The sequence below is a fragment of the Leuciscus leuciscus genome (genome assembly GCF_965113295.1).
Source record: "Leuciscus leuciscus genome assembly, chromosome: 19".
In the NCBI taxonomy this organism is placed as follows: domain Eukaryota; kingdom Metazoa; phylum Chordata; class Actinopteri; order Cypriniformes; family Leuciscidae; genus Leuciscus; species Leuciscus leuciscus.
In genome coordinates this window covers 26180378-26200008 of record NC_138743.1, presented here as the reverse complement: position 1 = coordinate 26200008, position 19631 = coordinate 26180378, and the positions used below count along the sequence as shown (strand labels likewise).

Sequence of the window (19631 nt, the reverse complement as noted above, 5' to 3'; positions counted from 1 at the left end):
CTTTCCCGCCGAATTGGGCTACTCATTGTTAACTCATGACTGTGAACTCATTGTTAACAGCAAATCAGCAGCTGATTGATTGGGGAAGCTTTTGTTCAAATGTTTGGGATTGGTAAGATACTTTCAGATTTTGGAAAGAAGTCTCTTATGCTTACCATGGTTGCATTTATTTAAACAACACAGTAAAATATTGAGAAATATTAGAATTTAAAACAACTTTTTATTTTAACATGCTATTTATTCATTCTATAAATCAGTTGAATTTGCTGATTTGGTGCTCAAGAAACATTTCTTATTATTGTCAATGTTAAAAACAGTTGTGCTTAATATTTTTGTGGGAACATCATCCCTTTATCAGGATGCATTGATTAATAGACAGTTCAAAAGAATAGCACTTATTTGAAATTTGTAACATTATAAATTCAATTTACTTAGCTAAATAAAAGTATGAATTAATTGAAAAATCTTGCTGACCCCATGTTTTGAATTGTGTTTATATTATTATTATACTTAGGGTTAAGTATTGAAATAAACTCTTAAATCTAATTACTTTTAAATTACTTTACTGCTATTACATTTTTAAGTAGTTAGACGTAAACATTTTGCCTGATAGATTATAAGCATTTAAAAACCACATAGCACACCCTAGCAACACCCTAGTAACCAATCAGAGAAAACCTTAGCGACCATATAGCAACATATAACCACATAGTAGCAAATATTAAAACAACAACAACCCCATAGAAACACCCTGCCAACCACCCACAACCAGTGTTGGGGGTAACGCGTTACAAGTAATTCCTGTTTTAAAGGGATACTCCACTTTTTTTGGAAATAGGCTCATTTTACAACTCCCACAGAGTTAAACAGTTGAGTCTTACCGTTTTCGAATCCATTCAGCCGAACTCCGGGTCTGGCGGTACCACTTTTAGCATAGCTTAGCATAGATCATTAAATCGGACAGGACCATAAGCATCTCTCTCAAAAAAATAACCAAAGAGTTTAGATATTTTTCCTATTTAAAACTTGACTCTTCTGTAGTTACATCGTGTACTAAGACCGACGGAAAATTAAAAGTTGCGATTTTCTAGGCTGATATGGCTAGGAACTATACTCTCATTCCTGCCTAATAATCAAGAAACTTTGCTGCCATACCATGAGTCCAGCAGGCGTAATGATGATATGACGCAGCGCCTGAAAATAGTCCCCAGCTCGGTAACTTCCAACGTGACCGGGACTAAGTTTGTCTATCCTATTAGACCTATTTTCAGGCGCTGCGTCATATCATTACGCCTGCTGCACCCATGGTACGGCAGCAAAGTTTCTTGATTATTACGCAGGAATGAGAGAATAGTTCCTAGCCATATCAGCCTAGAAAATCGCAACTTTAAATTTTCCGTCGGTCTTAGTACACGATGTAACTACAGAAGAGTCAAGTTTTAAATAGGAAAAATATCGAAACTCTTTGGTAATTTTTTTGAGAGAGATGCTAATGGTCCTGTCCGATTCAATTATCTATGCTAAGCTATGCTAAAAGTGGTACCGCCAGACCCAGAGATCGACTGAATGGATTCGAAAACGGTAAAACTCAACTGTTTAACTCTGAGGGAGTTGTAAAATGAGCCTATTTCCAAAAAAAGTGGAGTATCCCTTTAAGCAACTAGTAAAGTAACACATTACTTTTAAATTGACAACAAAATATCTGAGTTACTTTTTCAAATAAGTAACGCAAGTTACTCAAAAACAGTATAATGCAACCTCAGAATTCTATGCAAACCTGCAATAATTAAATATGTTCAATTACACAAATATACTTTATAGTCTTACTATATTAACCAATATCTTTGCTGCTGACCTTCAGTGATCCAATTCAACCATACCAATAAGCAAAAATGATTTTAGACAAACATCACAGTTTAATTTTTTTTGTTACATTTTTATTGGTGAAGTAAGAGCATTTAACTTTCTTCAGCAACACAGCTGAATGGTTTGTTTGAGCTGCACCCTCTACTGTACAGACGTGAATTTGCATTTCCTTCAGCCTGACGCTTCTTCATTTCACTTTTGGTAAAATTGCTTTTACATTAGCCAAAAAAAGACCTCTTTTTGTTTTTAAAAAACAATCTAACATCCAAGCAAGCCCAGCTTAGACAAGGAAGAGTAACACAAAAGTAATATAAAGCATTACTTTCCATAAAAGTAACTGTAATGCAATTAGTTACTTTTTTAGGGAGTAACACAATATTGTAATGCATTACTTTTAAAAGTAACTTTCCCCAACCCTGCCCACAACACCCTGACATTGTGGTAGAGAGACTTTTGCATCCGCATGCACCACGTGCATTTTCTTCAGAAGATGCCGTTTGGTGTTGTTTGTGTAATGATGTGGAAATTAGGCACTGCACCTTTAAGCTTTGCTTGTGACTCTAGAAAGGGTGCATGGCATTGTTTTTGTAAAAATAGCTGCAGCATTTAACGGATAACACACACATGAACAGACTTACACAACAACGCTGTTAATAACCTCACAGAATTCCTGTTTTAAAGGCCATGTTATGTCCTCATGCCAACCTTAATCTGGCCTGCTCATTTGTTTGTGATCAATATTATTCTCCAGAAGGATGAGAAATGGTCATTAGAGAACTGGGGAGTGAGTGCTCTCTTGCCATTACTATTGGCCATTATCTCTGCCTCCAGTACTTTAGCCTCTCTCTCTCTCTCTCTCTCTCTCTCTCTCACACACACACACACACACACACACACACACACACACACACACACACACACACACACACACACACACACACACACACACACACACACACACACACACACACAGACTCACTCTTTTCTTTACTTAGGCATGTTTTTTCTGTCAGGTTTTTATAATCCAGCTGCAGGGGACCGACATCGGCTCATCATAAATCACCCAGCGTATTACAGTGTGAATATGGAACTTGAACTGTAGATGTGGCCAAGGCAACTGCCATTACTCGCCTCTATGTTTATTATACAGGGACAACACTTGTCCTTCGATAAGAATCGAAAAGAAACGTTTTTTTGCACAGATGTTATGAACAGATGTGTGTGTGTGTGTGTGTGTGTGTGTGTGTGTGTGTGTGTGTGTGTGTGTGTGTGTGTGTGTGTGTGTGTGTGTGTGTGTGTGTGTGTGTGTGTGTGTGTGTGTGTGTGTGTGTGTGTGTGTGTGTGTGTGTGTGTGTGTGTGTGTGTGTGTGTGTGTGTGTGTGTGTGTGCGTGTGAAAATGTCAATCATGTCAATTCAAAGAATGATATGTGTCACTGGTGAACACCAGGATTGATCCTTGTCAAATCAATGCTATACGTTTTAAGCCTATATTATTGAAGTGGAAAGACATTATGTTTATATAGTCATATGCAATTTACTTACATCAATAAGTGGTGCAAAATGTATTTGAGTGCCCTGACTCATATATTCTGATTTGCTGAGATCTGATTTTCGCTGTGTGAGTGAATGTTTTCCTTACGCATATCTTGGCAGTAGGCACCATATGGTGTATTAACGGAGAAACAAAAAACTCATGAGGATTGTGAGAGTTTGCAGTGCAGTTCCTCAAACCTGAATTAAACCTCAAATGCTGACAGCAAGAGAGAAAGAAAAAAACAGTGAGCAATCTTGCTCTTGTTGCTGTTGGCACAGCGTAAGAAAATGACTTCATCTCGGAAAGACGCAGATTTCTCAGCACTAACTGGCAATCAGGAAAAGATTCCAAAGACATTTTCCCCTTTTCGGGTTAATTGGTGGAATACCCAGAAGATTTTCTGTTCATTTGTTTTACCAAGGAGCAGTTGTCGGGAAACCATCTCTCATCATCAGAGGAAGAAGAGAAGGACATGAGTGATGAGTGTTTAGTGCGCTCCCGCCCTCTCTCCAAGCAACAGCAACATGACGACAAAGCAGGAAGTTCAGCCTCTGTACACCCTCCTTATGGACCTTTGGGAATCTGAGTGGTTGGAAAAGGTCATGATTAATAATTTAATGTTTATTGGTTTAGCTAACGCCCTTGCTTCACTAACAGGGGGAGTCTCAAGTTGCTAACTCTCTGTTTAGGACCCATATGATATACAAGGCACGTGATTAGACCATGTTTTTGCAAACTACGTCGAGCCACAGATTTATCTCTCAGGGCCACCAAGTAGACGGCTAAATCCATCGGCAACTCTATGGCAGCCCTGGTGGCCACTGAAAGGTATCTGTGGCTCAATCTGAGTGATATAAAAGAAAAGGACAAGAATTTGGCAAGGACAGCTCTTTGGCAACGCTGTAAATTCAGTCGTCGAGAAGTTCCAGGAGGCAGCCAAGCAGGTTGCCGCTTTCCAGAAGCTCCTCCCCCGTCGCTCTCATGTCAAACTTCAAAAGCCAGCTCTTCACAAGTGGATCTGTTTGCGTCTCGAGAGACGTCTCATTGTCCACTTTGGTTCTCCCTCACGCATCCAGCTCCTCTCGGACTGGATGTTATGGTGCAAACATGGCCGAGGTGTATGCATTTCCCCCGATCGCTCTGCTCCTGGGAGTTCTGTAAAGTGTTGGCAGGGACCAGGTTTGCCTACTTCTTATAGCCTCGCAGTGGCCGGGCCGAGTATGGTTCCCCGATCTAGTGTCTCTCCTCCACTAGAATTACCCGTCAGGAGGGACCTTCTGTCCCAAGCAGGGGGCTCGATTGTTCACCCCCGTCCAGAACTCTCAACTGAGGTTGTAGAGACCATTCTACATTCCAGAGCTCCCTCCACGAGGAAACTTTATGCCTTGAAGTGGAGAGTTTTCACATCATGGTGTAGTGACCATCAGTTGGACCCAGTTAACTGCCCTGTTGGTACAGTGCTGGAGTTTCTGCAGGAGCGGTTCACTCCAGGTCTATCCCCGTCCACTTTAGCCGCGTTTCCACCGCAGGAACTTTCCCCAGGAACTAGGAACTTTGGGCTGGTACTCGATGTGTTTACACCGCAGGAACCAGGGTCTAAATGAAGTTCCGGGTAAATATGTCCCCCTCCGATAGTCCCTGTTCATGAGGTAGTACTTTTTCAAAGTTCAGGAACTTTCAGGGGTGGGACTTGTGCGCTGCACAAGCTGATTGGTTGTGTTCACGCCGCATTTTGGTTGGATGACTCCACGCAGCATTTATTTATTTTTAACCTCCCTTTTTAAAAAATCTATTGCGGTTCGTGTCGTGGCTTCATGCAGTAAGAGTTGTCTGTCAGCAAATATGGAATTTAATAAAAAAAACTGGTGGACTGGCGACGAGTTTCAGGCTTTATTAAGGGAATTTGTGGAAGAGGAAACTTTCTGCGCGTTCGTCCCAGCCATCTCACGGTCAATGTCCGCAATAGCTGATAACATACAAATTTTATATCTAACGTTAGCATTACGAGCTTACTGAACACGCTTTTTCAGTGCTCGTCTCTTTTCTGCCACAGCTTTTATTATTAAGTCATTATGTTTACACATTGCCATCTATTGCAAGGCACTCCAAACCATGTTACAAATTTACTATAACAGGATTGAAATAGCACTTAGTAACAAACAACTATTTACAAGACAATTCACTATTTATGATTGATAGACGGGGTTAAGGCCTTTTTTTAAGCGTATTTGCGAAAGAGGAAATTTTTGCGTGTTCGTCCCAGGCATCTCACAATAACTGATAACATACGTTGTCTAATTTTATACGCATACGAGCTTTCTGAACACGCTTTAGTATCAGTGCTCGTCTATTTTGTTTTGTTAATTACCTCGTTAGTAAACCAATACATAACTGCAGCACAGTTTGAATCTCCTCCATACTTATTATAAATGTGGTGCTCAAAACTGATTACTGTCCGTCGCAGACTGGGAGGAGCATTTGCGCGCAGTTTACCTTCCCGGTACTTTAGACCGCGGTGTAAACGCAGAAAGCAACCGGTCTGGGGCCAAAAAAGTTCCTGGGAAAAAAGTTCCTGGGACAAATTGTTCCGGGTAATTTCGGTGGAAACGCGGCTTTTGAAGGTTTAGGTGCTTACCACATTCCTTTGGGTGTACTGTCTTTGAGTAAAGATCTGTTGGTATCTCGTTTCCTCCATGGTACTCTGAGGCTGAGGCTTGCAGCTTGTACCAGGGTGCCGACATGGGATCTCTCTCACTTGCTTATGAATAGGTCGGACAGCCTTCACCTATGGCTGGCCGTTCCCATTCTACTAGGATTATGGCGGCCTCCAAGATGTTTGTGATGCGGCAGGGTGGTCCTCACCGCACACATTTGTAAAGTTCTACTCTTTGACCCTGGACTCTACACCAGGGTCCCAGGTGCTCTCGTCCAAGTGCTGCTCCTCGCGATTTCACACTGGACAGACACTTGTCGCTATGGTGGCATTGGTATAGACGTTCCCTTAGCATCAATCGACGCAGCGTGAGTTCCCTTAAAAGGGAACGCCTCGGTTAAGACTGTAACCTCGGTTCCCTGAAGAGGGAGCGAGATGCTGCTTCACCTTGCCATATCTCCTACGTGCCTGTCAGCGACTACTTCAGACTTTTACGAAGCTAGCGCGGCTCTGTTTTGGGCAGGCTTTATAGTTTACTGGTTCATGACGTCACCCGCCTCTGACGTTCCAACGCTATCTCACGACCAATTCGTACAAATTCGTACGAATGATAAAAAGTTGGCTAATTCGTACTAATTCGTACGACCTCACTCGTACGAATTTGTACGATTTGTCTAAACCCACGTGATGGGTAGGTTTAGGGGCGGGGTCAGGGGTAGGTCATTCGTATGAATTCATACGAATTGGCCAATTCGTCAAATATGTACGATTTTGCAAAAATCTTACTAATTCGTACGAGTCAGGTCGTATGATTTCGTACGATTAAGCCACTTTGTAGAATTTGTACGTTTTCCCGTGAGATCGGGCTGGACGTTCCGTCACACCATTGGACTGATTATATATATGCTTCAAGACGTCATCACGCGAAGCGTTCCCTTAGCGTAAATCGACACAGCGTCTCACTCCCTCTTCAGGGAACTGAGGTTACAGTCGTAACTGAGGCATTTCAGAACGTTCAGAGAACTTTCAAATCTAACATTCCCATAATGTTTGAAGAATGATCAAATGGAATGCACCTTTATTGCATAACCAAGAAAAAATGTGTTTTGGTTTCAGAGAAACCAGAAAAGGTTCAGAGAACATTCAGAAATTATGTTTTTTTTATAACTTAATGGGAACATTCTTAGAACATATTTTTGTTAGCTGGTAAGTGTTGTAACAGAAATCATACAACTTCATTTGAACTTTTTGCGTGTTCTGAATCTGATTTTCTTCTTTTTTCAACCATTCAACCAGATATCCTGAATGCTTTCATAATTTTTCTCTCTAGAATAAAGTCCCTTTCAGTGTTTTGCCTCCCAGTATATTGCACTCAACACAGCTGGGAACTCCTAGATCAAGTTTCACACCAAAGCATCATGATCCCAACACTTCTGATTCTTAAAAGGGAGGTCTTTGCACTGACAGCAATTTGCATTGACAAAGCAACCGATGAGATCCGGTGATTTCTGGTGGCATGATGTGGGTTTGTCCAGTGATGCGACAAAGTTAAGAGAAGTTTACCTTCATTTAAATGAGCAGAAACTTGATGCAGAGGCTAATGGGAGTGAAGTCACTGGTGATCACATGATCTCCTTTCAGTTATTACCTGCTCTATTTGTATGAATACTGTATATCACATTCAGTGATATAATACATAAGTAAAAATCAATAGAAAAACCTGTCATAGAATCCATATAGACAAAAAAATACAATGGAAATCAATGGGAGTGGAAACTGTTTGGTTACCAACATTCTTCAAAATATATTTTCAGTCTCAGTCACATTAGGTTGAGTAATAACAGAATTTTCATTTTTGGGTGAACTATCCCTTTTATGCCTAAAGGTTAATCACACATTAGACACTTGACTCCCTTTCTTGAGCAACATTTTTGTGTCTGAAAAGGCAAAGAAAATCATTTAATTTGTATCATCAAGTACCAAGTTTAAAAGTTACAAATTTCAAGGTTGTTCTAGGATAATTTTGTCTGTCTTGATGTAAAGACTATTATTATTTCCATCTATCAGTTGTCAAGTCATTGCCTTCAGGCACATCAAACTTGAAGAGGCATGCAGTCCAGTCAGATAATGGTTTCATTCGCCTCATATGTCTCTGTCAAACATGTCACATCAAACAGTGAATTCAATACAGCCACAACTGAGGGAACTAATTACTTTTAATTAATTTATGTATGTATGTATATATATATATATATATATATATATATATATATATATATATATATATATATATATATATATATATATATATATATATATATATATATATATATATATATATATATATGAAGAGTTCAGATGCAAAAGCCTCTAAGTGCCATCTGAAATTTTCTTCTAGAATGATAATTTTTATCAAGCTCGTATATTTAAGTTCAGTAATTTCACTTAAATGACAATTAATAGGTCATTTTCATTGCCATTAAAGTGAAATTTCTGAACTTAAATATACGAGCTTGATAAAAAAATTTCAGATGGCACTTAGAGGCTTTTGCATCTTAACTCTTCATATATATATATATATATATATATATATATATAAAAGATTAGGAAGAAAAGAAAAGTTATATATTCCCACAAATATTAGCAGCACAACTGTTTTCAACATTGATTATAAGAAGAAATGTTTCTTGAGCACCAAATCAGCACATTAGAGTGAATTCTGCAGGATCAAATAACACTGAAGATTAGAATAATGATGCTCAAAATTCAGCTTTGTCAGCAAAGAAATAAATTACATTTTATAATATATTAAAATAGAAAATAGTTATTTTAAATTCTAGTAATATTTCATAATATTACTGTTTTTACTGTGTTTTTGATCAAGCAGCCTTGCTTAGCATAATATACATCTTTCAAAAACTTTATAAAATATTGTGTTTGTCTTGGTTTGTATTCCCATGTATGCATTGTTTTTATGTAATGTCAGCTCTCACATAAGTACCCAATCAAAATTAAACAGCCACACAAACAACAGGACAGGACACTCTGTGTTGTGACACACACGTACACAGAGAGGCCTGAAAACAGAGCTGTGTGAGGAATGTTGGGGGTGTTCAGGGGTGGGCAGAGGAGAGTTTGATTGGTGTGGGCAGCTGAGATTTGTCCCCCAGCTGTAATGACAGATTACTCAGCAGGTGTGCCACTCATCCCTCACAGTAGAGCTAATACAAGTGCTGGACTGCACAACTTAGCTCTCAGACACTTTTCTGGTTCTGCATGCAATATATGTACAAAAACATATTGCATGCATGCCTGCATATGTGTGTGTGTGTGTGTGTGTGTGTGTGTGTGTGTGTGTGTGTGTGTGTGTGTGTGTGTGTGTGTGTGTGTGTGTGTGTGTGTGTGTGTGTGTGTGTGTGTGTGTGTGTGTGTGTGTGTGTGTGTGTGTGTGTGTGTGTGTGTGTTTCTGTGTGTGTGTATGTGTGTGTGAGATGCTGGGATAGACTCCAGGATCCCGACAACGTTGTATAGGATAAGGCTGTTTGGAGAATGTATGTAATATATATTTAATATGTATTTTTATAATATATATCCTTCAGATTTCAGACTCCTTCTGCAGGTTACGTTGTTACACCAGTATGTAGCAACGCATAACTGTCTTTACGAGTGAGTCACTGAATCATTCACTTAACCGATTCGGTCAAAATCTTAGATTCTTTCAGAAACAAAACAAGTCTGGCCCTATCCCAACTGGCATCCTAAGCGCTTGCAGTCTTCCTCTGAGTCCACACTTTGGTGACGTAATGCCACTTTGACTGTTGGGTAGAAGAGTTCACCTCAGTGTGTGCTCTGCAGAAGTGTGCATCAAGGGCACAAAGCGGCCGCAAAAAGGCCGGTCGTGAGCACCCTTCTGAAACTTAAAATGTCAAATGGAATACCCTGTACAGTCTTGCAAGACCATGGGCCCTATTTTACCGATCTAAGCTCATGGTCTAAAGCGCACGGTGCAAGCGCACTTAGGGTGTGTCCTAATCCACTTTTTCTAGTTTAATGACGGGAAAAATGGTCGGCGCTCCCGGCGCATGGTCTAAAAGGGTTGTCCCTATTCTTAATGAGTAATGGGTGTGTTTTGGGCGTAACGTGCAATAAACCAATTAGAGTCTCATCTCCCATTCCCTTTAAAAGCCAGTTGCGCTTGCATCATGGCGGATTCTCTATTTACATGGCGGAATTTGCAAGCGGAAAGACTGAATACTTCTCCAGAGAGGAAATGGATCTGCTCGTGCGCGAGGTTAAAGCAAGCAACCATACCATCTACTTGACAAGCCGGATTCCACCATATCTTTATGTACACAAAATTAATCTTTTACATTGTAATCCTTTTATTTTTTATATTTGGCTAGTTTGTGTGCTGCAGGTCCCTGTGTGTGTAATAAGCAGAGTGTACGCGCGTTGTGGATCCGCCTATAGGCGCATATTACTAATGCACCCTTTAAATAAATAAATAAATACTGCACCATTGACTTTAGACCAAGTTTTTGTTGGTTAATGGCGCAGTCTATTTCAGTTGCCTCAAAATAGCAACGCGCCAAAAATGCGCCTGAACAGACCTCATTTTCAGACCAGCACGCTCATGGGCGCACAGATGGGCGCAAATGCATTTGCTATTTAAATAACTTGGTGCAGGACTTGAAAATGATAACTGCGTCGGGCTGAAACTAGCAAAAAACACTTGCGTCGCATATGATGCGGGTGTATGATAGGGCCCCATGAGTGCATATAATCTGTGTCATTTTGGACAGGGCCTCTGTGTTAAAAAGTGTGTCATTGAATCATTCACTTATAAAAAAAATCATTCAGGATTCACAGGTTTTTCTTTTGTTGCATCGTTTAAAACTATTTTTGATTGTGCAACAAAAATAGACAAAGTAACTGGCAACACTGTGATGTCCAATATTATCACATCAAATATTAACTTCTTGTTTATTGAACTGTTGTATGAAAGCTTTATCATATTTGCAGCAGCAAGGTTTTATTTATATATCTTTTATATATAATATATCTTAACCATGAAGATATAGTTAAATCAGCTAAAATACACAGCAAAGAATGTCCTGATATTTTCATATCAGTCAAGCACATTTAATGATTGTGGTTGTGGTTCTGCTTGAGACACAAGTACAATAGAGGGAAAACTCAAGTTTATGTCTTCATGCAGACCTGCATTTGTGTTTGTGTGTCTGGACTCTCTCCAGCCCCTCATATACCCATTACAGCCCCTTCAGTCTGTCACACTTTCGTTTGATGGCTCTTTACAGCAGGGCGGGCTTGTGCCGCAGGGGGGAACTCAGCCTTTGATAGTCTTTATGCGGAACACATGTGGGACAGAACCTGAAGCAGCCCTGCTGAGAAGACCTGGCCCGCAAAAGTCACTCTCGTGTTCATCACTTGCCATCAGTCACTCACAGGCTCCTTTCTTTATTCTCAACACTTTCCATTCAATCACAACCTAAATCCCTCTGTTATAAGGCCATAAGGATTTAAAAAAAAAAAGCATTTTATGAAATAATTTGGAAAATGATCATTTGTGGAGCATATTGGCAACGCAAGTGGTACTCAGAGCTGTGAAATGCTAATTATCTCAGCGAGAGATCTGTATTCCCTCAGCATGGCATTCCAGCAGGACTCAGCCTCACTGCAGTGGGATTATGTGGATGAGTGGGAGGGAATGTCTCCACAATAGGATTAGATTGATTTGTATCTTCATTATGTCCCTAATGGAGCTTGAGAGTGTGTCTGCTAATGTGGGGCCAGCCTACGTACTCTCTTTGTTTGAGTTAGACGGCTTCCTATAGAGTTGCTCATTCTCCCTTTTACAGTTTAGACTGAAAGGCGATGTAATACACTTTAAATTACACTTTCGATAAAGTATATCAATAACTACCAAAATGTCTTGCTGCTAAAAGATCCTAAGAAGCTATAAAAAACACTTTTCACTTTTCGCCCTCCTCGAATCTTCTCTCCTCTAGTGCCCCCTGTAGAACAGACTGGTCATGGCAGGAGGCCCTGTATTTATCCAATAACAAGGCTCTGCTTGAGGGCCCAGATCAAGTTGCATCTAATGCTATAGCAAGGACCTGCTGCTGAGAGACATTGCTATTTGAAACGGCTAAGGTTTCAAGGTGCCTAACAAAGCCTGTGGAAAGGAAATTATATGGGAGAGTTGGGAAATAAAAAGGGAGGGCAAACGTAGGGAGGGGGGAAAGAATATGAAAGACACTCGAGATGGAGGGAATGGATAGGGAGGCGAAATGATTGTGCATGAAATAGTCTGTAAAACTGAACAGTGGGAAGAAGAATTAAATGTGAAGAATATAAGTGGAAACAAGGAAAAACAGGACAATGGCTCAAATTTATGGGTGCACAAATGTGGGTGTAAATGTGGTTGAGTTGGTATTATGATGCACAGAATTAAATTAGCATAGTTTTGAGGAATTTTTGGAAATAATTCCATGACAAAAATACTGTATCTAAAATATTTTTAAAATTATATATTAATGTTATTATATTTAAATGTAAAAAATTTGATAAATAATAAAAAAAATGTAAATACCATTTATTTATGATTACTGAGAAATGCCAAACATAAGATAATCTGTCTTACCTTTTCCTTTTTCATCCATAATGTACACCACACACACACACACACACACACACACACACACGTACTGGTTTTTCAGGGGCCCCTGTTAGTATTTGGTTACACATAGCTCTCCATTTTCTGGAAGGAATGACCACATCGGTTGCCTAGGGGATCAGACCAGGAAGGACAGCCGCCGGTGTTGAGCTGGAAATAGCCTTGAAGCTCTGACAGAGGAAAAAAGAAACTTCTAGGCAAATCAATACGCTGATGGCCTCTCCGAGATAATCTCCTTTTAAGTTTTGCTTACCTTCATGGCAGCATCTCCACATGTTCGATCATCGGCTGGTATATTCATCCTTATGTGTTTAGCACCCTCTGTCAGTATGTGTTTTGGAATTCCCTCACGTCTATCTGCGCTAGGAGATGTGCAGTAAGGAACACAGGAAGTATTAGTGTAATTTGAGGTCAAAGGTCAGCTGTTGTCTGGTTTGGATGAGAAGCATGTGGGGTCCCTTAGCAGCATTTGAGCATTATTCTTATTTGCACTAGTAATGTTCACTTTTATATACACTCACATTTAAGTTTATAAATGGTAACATTAGTTAGTGTATTAGGTATCATGATAACAAGAATAAACAATACTTTTACAGAATTAATGGTTATTTTAATATTTTAATTCATATTAAAATGAAATATTATTTTATTATTTTATTATTTATAATTTATAATTAAAATTTTTATATTTTATTGTATATATGTATCTTATTGTTAAATTAACAATAACTTTATTAATGATTTAAATAATGAATTGAACTATATTGTAAAATGTTGCCATGTTTTTATAGTTCATGCCTGGGAACTCTTTATCTGGTAAAGCTCAAATGTTCAAAGACCCCATTTCCAAGAAAGTACGTATTCGATTTATTTAAACAATTAAACCCAGATTTCATATCCTGTTTCTGTAGCTATTTCTTCTGTACTTTGTTTGCTTGTTGAGTCTAGGGAATAACGGAACGATGATTATTTCCCAAGGGACATTGTCCTACTTTGCTTATCCGTTGTCTATTTTCTTTTTATGCACTCACAATTTATTTATTTCATCAGATTTAGTCACTAAAACACATTTAGACAACTCTCAAGTGAGGCAATTATGAATGTAATTTAAAAATTTGATCAAATTGACAATATTTTTTTCTATTTTGATAAATGAACTATAAATGATCAACTCATAAGAGAAGTTAGGATGTTTATTTGAGATTTTGAGCATGCATTTAAGATGTCTTCTGCTGCAAAGCTGCATGGGCAAAAAGTACCAGCTAGTTGGTCACATACTGTGAATCTCTTTGCTCTCTCTGTACGGTGCCACTCCATTTACACTGTACCATGCTGTTCTCGTCTTACTGCATCACCCTGTCAGCATTTTCTTCTCCCCAATACTCTTCTCTCTCTCTCTCTCTCTCTCTCTCTCTCTCTCAACTCTTCCAGTTGTCCTTCGGAAGGGCAGCAGTATAGTAACCCCTCTATCCCCACATGTCAATAATTGTAAGCTTCAGAGGGCAATCCTTGTCAATGCTCTAAACACACACTTCCTCAAACTTGGCAAGGGTAGAGTCCCAAAAAAGCCATTGCTAAGCCTCTCACTCCCTTGCGGATGGTAGCCATACAGAATATTTGTCTGTCAACGAGACTAATAACACATCCTCCAAGGAGAGGTTGTGATAGAGGTTCTTTTATTGTACAACCGCATACCCAATTGCCAATGACGGGTAGTTGCTACACACTTCAGATGCGATTAGAACTCAAAGTCTTTCCTATCATTTTCACAACTTTTCATTGCAAGAAATAAAGTTCGCTGCACAAGAAAATCGAGAAGGTCAATGAGGGAAAATTTTCCTTATTGATTATACTTTGTACTTTGTCGACCCCAACAGAAGCCTTATAAAGGCCACATGCGTTTCAGTTTATTCTGCTGACTCTACATTAAAGGGGTGGTATAATGTCCTTTTCACAAGATGTAAAATAAGTGTGAAGTTTTAGCTCAAAATACACCACAGATATTTTTATATAGCATGTTAAAATTGTCACCTTTTGAGGGTATGCAAAAACGCAGTTTTTGTGTCTGTTCCTTTAAATGCAAATGAGCTGCTGCTCCCAGCACATAGAGCGGAGCTACAAAAGCTTGTGTCCTTTTACCTCACACAGACATGCACTGGAAATGTCAATGTTTATGTTCAAACCGGAGTCAGACAATGATGGAGAGACTCAAGAAGAAGTGACAACATGTAGAATGTAACAGGACATTTCTGAATGGTTTGTGGATGAATTTATGTAGCTTATGTGTAGTTATCTTCTAATCATTGATTAGCATATTCTGTCATGATAATCTATAAATCGCGTTCCTGGGGTTTATGTACATTTTACATCATTGTTTTGTAAATTTTAGTATTAGTGATGTCACTAACCCGGGAGGAATGTTGTGTAGTCCCTAGCCATTTGTCGTAGTCCTTAAAAAACGATTTGCTTTGAACTTTGAGCTTCATAACTTTGCAGATGTTGTTTATGCTCAAACATCAACATTACACACTAACTAAAGTAAAAAAAAAGTGAAATCATAATCAACCATCCCTTTAAGAGGTCACCTACCTAAAAAAAAAAAACTCAGAAAGCTATCCCTTCTTTATGAGATGTGGAGCTGAATCAAGCTCAGTTACAGTATGTCAAGGAAAAAGATGGAAAAGAAATCCAAAGAACCTTTTCTTCAAAGTCAATTCCTTTGGGCCTCTGAAAAAAATGGAAGGAAAAAAGACACTGGTTAGTTATTCTGCAGTCATCAGAATTTATAATATGATTCATTTGCTGACTTACAGAAACAGAAAAATACTGAACGTTGCAAAACCAGGAGCACAGAGGGCATTTCAGCCTATTGTTCTCTCCGCTCCCAGAATCCCCTTGTTCTCCTTCTTCTTCTCTGCTCCTTATAAGCTCTGCCTGAAGAATCCCTCATCTATGCTTTCTATTTGAACAATGCAAAAATGACACACAGATAAAGGTAATCAGATGTAACGTCACGTAATCAACAAGACACCACAAGCAGACTATCCTGTGGAATTATTGCACAATAACCCCATACCAAGGTTGCCCTGAGTGTGCTTTGCCAGAAAGAGCAGGTGTTGTGCTGGTCCGGATCTGTCCAGTTAGAGGAGGATCACTAAGTCATTCCACCCCAGGCACACAAGACAGCTGCAGGGGAGCTCGGGCCCACTGTTGGCCCCACAGCTGTCACTGTTCCCTGGGTGGATGGAAAAGAGCAACCCTGCCAACCAACCACAGTGAGACTGAAATGCATTGTTTAACATCAGTCTGTTGCCATTAGAAAGCTTTATTTTGATTGCATTTTTATAGCAATTTGTAATAGCAGAAATTATTGTTTCTTATAGAGAGAGAGAGAGAGAGAGAGAGAGAGAGAGAGATGTGCAATTTTAATTTGTGTATATATATATATATATATATATATATATATATATATATATATACTGTATATATATATTTCAGACAAGAATGTTGCTGTGTAATACACACACACACAATGTTGAGACATTTGTAGTGAGTTCTTATAAGAGAGCTTGAAGCCCCCTGCTGATTATATAGGGTGGATTCAGAATTCTCAAACCTCACGTCCCCTCAGGGCCGACCCACCACCATCAGCCTGGGTAATCCCTAATAGCTTTACTGCAGACCTATCCCAAACTATCCAACAACAAACCCACCTCTGCACTTCCATCTACCAAGCTTACCATATGCCATACAATTAGCCCATGTTGAGTAAACATCACTTAACCCAGTTTAAAGCTGATGAGCTAATTGAGTTTAATTACAGTCCCACTGTTATGGCAAGACAGCCTGGAGGGAAGGCATTTGTTCTAATTAAGAGGCTGCTGTTTGAGGTGCTGGTGTGTCATGAATTCCTCTGCTGGGATGAGGACCCGTACAGCACTCTGAGAGCTATTGTTTTATTCATTTGATATCATATCAGGACGTTGCTGTCATCTACAGCGGAATCATAAACAGCTGAGACGCCTGTGCCAAACACTGAAACACATTTGTTTCTACATTACATGCTTTGTGCACTTATTGTTCTTAAGCTTTAATAATCAGACCAGAAAATTCTATCATCACCCTCATGTTAATTGATGTAAAAAACAAAACAAAAAAACAAAAACATGAAATTAAAGAAGCTATTTAGAATGTTTTTGTTTGTTTGTTTGTTTGTTTAGGGTTAGATAGGATTTTACTTCTTTTTTTTTTTTTTTTTTACATTTCTTCGTATATTTATTTATTTATTATGTCATCTTTGGCATTCCATAAACGTGCACAACGCAAAGTGTTTTGCAAAAATGTTGCCACAGGTACGTTTTTATAATGAGTCTGGGCTGGAAAGTTAAACATGGGATAAAATATAGAAATATATATATATATATATATATATATATATATATATATAAGGAATATCTATAAATATACATTAAAAAAAACTTTTTTACTTTTTAAAATACACTTTTTGCCCTCTTTGCCCATTTTGTTGTGTTATTGTCAATGGGCACTGCCATGGCAACCCATTTAACATGTGCAATTAGATGATTTCTGAATGAAAAAGATTTTATTTTCATGTTGAATTTAAATTGAAAGGATTGAAATTTTGCCATTTTGCCCAAAAGTTGCCATCATGTGGTTTGTGTTTATGTTGTTGCTGGATGTTTGTGCTAACGTAATGCATATCTGGATTGTTAAGTTAAATCAAATCCAAAATGCATTATGAAGTTTCATTTACACTTTTCAATTGTCCACTTTAGACATTCTACTAAATAGGAGTAACTTTGCAACTATATGTCAACTTATTCTACTTACCCGAACCATAACACCTAACCCTGACCTAACAGTCTACTATTACTCTAATGAGAATTAGTTGACATGTTGCAAATAAATTAGTAAGAGTTAGTTGACATGTACTTGCAAAGTATTAGTAAAGTGGGTAACACTTTATTTTACAGTGTCCTTGTTATATAGGCCTACGTATGTTACATGTACTTACCATATAGTAATTACAGTAAATTATGCATAATTACAAGCAACTAACCCTCAACCAAACCCTAATCCTGTCTTAACCCTATACATGTTGTTAATTAATATTACTCAGATCTTAAATATATAATTACACCGTAACAAGACACCTTAAAATAAAGTGTAACCGTAAAATGTCTAAAGTGGACTATTGAAATAAAGTGTAACAAAATTGTTTACCTTTAGTTTCTGACTCTTGCATTTTACATTTTCAACACACACGTTCTTTTCATTTCTTTTTTTTTTTATTTTTTATTTTTTTACTTGTTTCCACCATTGTGTTATTGATGTCATTTAGGTCATTCTGCAATGGCCTTGAAACACAAACCAGGTCCAGATTGTCTGTGCTGCATGGTCTCGTGGCTGATAAGATCCCGGGGCGGCAGCTGGGCAGAGGCTGAGCTGTTCGCGAGGGTCCGCCCGGCTCAGTTTACAGTGACAGCTGGCCTGCTGATGGTGGGGAAAAAGGGAGAGGCCAGGGCGGGAGGGCTGTTTCTGAATGGGACAGTGTAAGAGGACTACTTGTTGTCTAAGGCCGGGGATTACCTTTGCCGAGACCTGGAGTAAAACATCCCTGAGGGATGCTGTGCTCTGTTGTGAAAGCTTAAGGCTCATGGATGACGTGTAGCATGGGGATAGAGCGAGAACTGCCATTTAATTATGGAAATATGTGTACAGCAAACAAAGTGAATTAATAAATCTGCAACGAAGCAAAAGAAATGCTGGGAGATTTATGTTTTATTTTAACTTGCTCTTTCTCTCATAATTTTTTTCTTTCTTTCCCTTTCCCTTAACTCCAGGAGGGAAGAAAAGGAAGAAGCGTGAACCCTGAGCTTTGAGGCATCCGGTTGAGGCCTGGATACTAATACTCTAGGCTTTCCGAGAGATTTCCTGAATGTACTGGCCCACTCTGTGAATAAGACGCAGAAAATGAGTCTTGGCTCAAATTCAGATTTTCTATTTTGAATTTTTTCAGATGATGTGTTCTCATTAGGTCTCAGAAGAGTAGCCTATTTGTTTTGGAGCAAGCACGTCAATAATTTTAGACATGTACCTCATCTGCAGTGCTCAGTCTTCCCAGAAATAGCCATTCACCCTCAGGCTTGCCCTCTCGGCCAAATTTACTGACCACAAATCCACAGGCAACTTGCTTACCTGTCTTGACCGTGAACAATTTTTCACTGGAATGTGCCTTTCCATGGGGTTCATAGCTGCTTTGTGAAGTTGATAGGGCTTGAGTAAATTGTGGTTAAAGTTTGCTATGCAGTGTGACTGTGATTGGATGTGTTTGTTTTCACACAGAATTTGATTTTGCAAGGGTCTAATCAAAGCTGAGCGGCTCAGGTTCAAGGCTGGTTGGTGCGTGGTGTACAAAATCACAAAAGATTCAGTAGGCTATACAAAAATGATTGAATAAAATTAAGTATTACAAATTATTTCTGCTCTTTTTCTGGTAATGTTTGTTCCAGTCAGTCTGTGGATTAGTGGTGGGGATTTTGCTGTGAATCTTTCTGCAGGTTACACTGTTATGCCAGTAGGTGGCGCCTGAGCGAGTCATTTTAATCATTTATTCAATCGATTTGTGATTCCTTCAGGATTTAGGAATGCCACTACTGTGTTGCTTCTTGCTTGGACAAGGCACATAACCCGTTCTGCAGCGACTTCGATTGGAACAATTTTCATTGGAGGAACAAAAACAGTCAAAGTAACAGTGAGTATTGTGTTTAAAATGTAAGATACTCAATATTGACTTCTTGTTTATTGAACTGTTTTAATAGAAAACAATACCAAAACCACAACGATCCAATCCATTCCT

General features: G+C 38.9%; 1 long non-coding RNA gene across 1 annotated transcript in view; it reads left to right on the top strand.

The window, feature by feature from the left end:
* The window catches only part of LOC309481845, a 26589-nt gene extending 6958 nt beyond the window's left edge, over positions 1-19631 (top strand). Inside the window, exon 3 of the long non-coding RNA XR_014200110.1 lies at positions 18616-19631. This is a non-coding gene — a long non-coding RNA (uncharacterized lncRNA). The remainder of the gene's footprint in view (positions 1-18615) is intronic.